We start from the raw sequence: 3,089 nt of genomic DNA on the forward strand, positions 1-3,089 counted from the left end.
AGGATGGGAATTGAGTACGGCTGCCTGGGGCTGAGGATGGGAATTGATAACGGCTGCCTGGGGCTGAGGATGGGAATTGAGTACGGCTGCCTGGAGCTGAGGATGGGAATTGAGTACGGCTGCCTGGGGCTGAGGAATTGAGTACGGCTGCCTGGGGCTGAGGATGGGAATTGAGTACGGCTGCCTGGGGCTGAGGATGGGAATTGATTACGGCTGCCTGGGGCTGAGGAATTGAGTACGGCTGCCTGGAGCTGAGGATGGGAATTGATTGCCGATGGGGATGGGAGATGATATTTTGGGAGTTGATGCAAACACTTTAAAACTGGATTGTGTCTTGTTTTCACAATTCTATAAATTAACTGTAATTGATTTGTGCACTTAAAAACAGGTAAATGTTATGGCATATGTTGAGCTATATAAATTATGTCTCGATAAAGCTGTTAAAAAATAGGAAACAAATGTCTGCAGACCGTTGTTTTAAGACTGAGCAAGGGGGACCAAAGATACATGTAAAACTTCCTTGCGCCCACACAAAGGTGGAGGTCGAAAAAGGCTGGAGAAGGGACAGAATAAATGCATTTATTCAGTAAACACTTTTGAGTATTTACTCTGTGGAAACTCCCCAGGATGTCTGGAAACAGACAGCTTTCAAGGAGAAGGAAGAACAAGACAAAAGACTGATATAGTTATGGTCAGGTCAGTTTATGATGCGAAGAGCTGGTTGAGGTTAAACGATTTCTGTTTTCCCCTAAATGGTGCAAGCAGAGCCATGGGCTTAGAGCGAGACGGGAAGGAGCATAGGAGAGAGGGAGGAGTTAGGGTGAAAAGAGCAGGTGAGCAGAGGACCTTTCTTCAGATGGAAGGCTAAGGTTGGATATGTTCAACATAGATGGAGAAAGTATATTCTGGGGGTGTCAAACAAAAACGGATAATCCAGGAGTTACAATTTTTCTTTTTTTTGAGATGGAATCTAACTTTGTCGCCCAGGCTGGAGTACAGTGGTGAGATCTTGGCTCATTGCAACCTCCACCTCCCAGGTTCAGTGATTCTCCTGCCTCAGCCTCCCAAGTAGCTGGGATTGATTACAGGCACCCACCACCATGCCTGGCTAATTTTTGTATTTTTAATAGAGATGTGGTGTCACCATGTTGGTCAGGCTGGTATCGAACTCCTAACCTCAAGTGATTTGCCTGCCTGGGCCTCCCAAAGTGCTGGGATTCCAGGCATGAGCCACCGCACCCAGCTAATTTTGTATTTTTAATAGAGACGTGGTTTCACCATGCTAGTCAGGCTGATCTCAAACTCCTGACCTTGTGATCCGCCCGCCTCGGCCTCCCAAAGTGCTGGGATTCCAGGCGTGAGCCACTGCACCTGGCCAGGAGGTACAAATTAAAAAGGATCTCCCCCATCCTCACCATCTCCCCTGAAAAAACAACCGACAAACTAACAAAAGAACTTCCCATGGTCAAATGTACAAGAGACCGTTAATGGTTAAATTAGCGACCTTCAAGCTCAAAAGTGTTTATAAAGTCTTCCTCTCAATGGTCCACTATTTCACACTATAGCAGATACTGCTGATTACCTACTCAACATCTGAAGGGGTGGCCTGCCCCTCCACACCTGTGGGTGCTTCTCGCTAGGTGGAACGAGAGACTTGAGAAAAGAAATAAAGACACAGAGACAAAGTACAGAGAAAGAAAAGCGGGGCCCCAGGGGACCAGTGCTGTGCTTTCAGAGGACCCACACTGGCACCAGTCTCTGAGTTCCCTCAGTATTTATTGCCAAAAAGATAAGGGAGTAAATCAGCACTAAGATGTTCCATTTTCCCAGGATCGGGCAGGAGACAGATGTTTTTCTTTTACTGAGATTTAAGGGAGTGGTACTGACCTTCAACCACAAGCAGGCTTTAAACATTTGCCTAACAAAGCACATTCCACAGCCCAAAATCCTTTCAACCTTAATTAGCACAGTGATGTTTTCTAGCAAGGACAAGATTGGGGGTAGAGTCACAGATTAACAGCATCTCAAATACAGAGCCAAATGGAGTCTCTTAAACTTACTTCTATCTATAATAACACAGTAACAGGCTGACCTCTCTTTTCCCCACAAACATCCTTAATCTCCTTCTTTATTACCTGCAGAAGTCCAATTTTGTTGTTCAAATATAAGCCTCCCACACAAGTCTCAGATCCAGAGGCAAATCCTGACTGATCTAAACAAATCTCTGAGTATAGTAAGCTCATGCCTGTAATCCCAGCACTTTGAGAAACCGAGGTGAGAGGATTGCTTGAGGCCTGGAGTTCAAGACCAGCCTGGGCAACATAGTGAGGGTGTCCCCCGTCCATCTCTACAGAAATTTTAAAAAATTAGCCAGGCATGGTAGTGCATACCTGTAGTTTCAACTACTTGGGAGACTGGGGAAGGAGGAATTGCTTGAGCCAGGAGTTCAAGGCTGCAGTGAGCTATGATGATGCCACTGCACTCCAGCCTGGGTGACAGAATGACCCTGTCTCTAAAAGAAAGAATAGGCCGAGTGCAGTGGCTCACGCCTATAATCCCAGCACTTTGGGAGGCTGAGGTGGGCAGATCACCTGAGGTTGGGAGTTCGAGACCAGCCTAGCCAACATGGAGAAACCCTGTCTCTACTAAAAATACAAAATTAGCCGGGTGTGGTGGCGGGTGCCTGTAATCCCAGATACTCAGGAGGCTGAGGCAAGGGAATTGCTTGAACCCGGGAGACTGAGGATGCAGTGAGCCGAGATCGTGCCATTGCACTCCAGCCTAGGTGACAAGAGTGAAACTCTGTCCCCCCAAAAAAAGAAATAAAGAATAAAATTTTTAAATGAATCATAAAGAAATACCAGGCCGGCCGCAGTGGCTCAAGCCTGTAATCCCAGCACTTTGGGAGGCCGAGACGGGCGGATCACGAGGTCAGGAGATCCAGACCATCCTGGCTAATACGGTGAAACCCCGTCTCTACTAAAAAAAAATACAAAAAACTAGCTGGGCGTGGTGGCGGGCGCCTGTAGTCCCAGCTACTCGGGAGGCTGAGGCAGGAGAATGGCGTAAACCCAGGAGGCGGAGCTTGC

This window comes from Piliocolobus tephrosceles, chromosome 2 (genome assembly GCF_002776525.5).
Source record: "Piliocolobus tephrosceles isolate RC106 chromosome 2, ASM277652v3, whole genome shotgun sequence".
In the NCBI taxonomy this organism is placed as follows: domain Eukaryota; kingdom Metazoa; phylum Chordata; class Mammalia; order Primates; family Cercopithecidae; genus Piliocolobus; species Piliocolobus tephrosceles.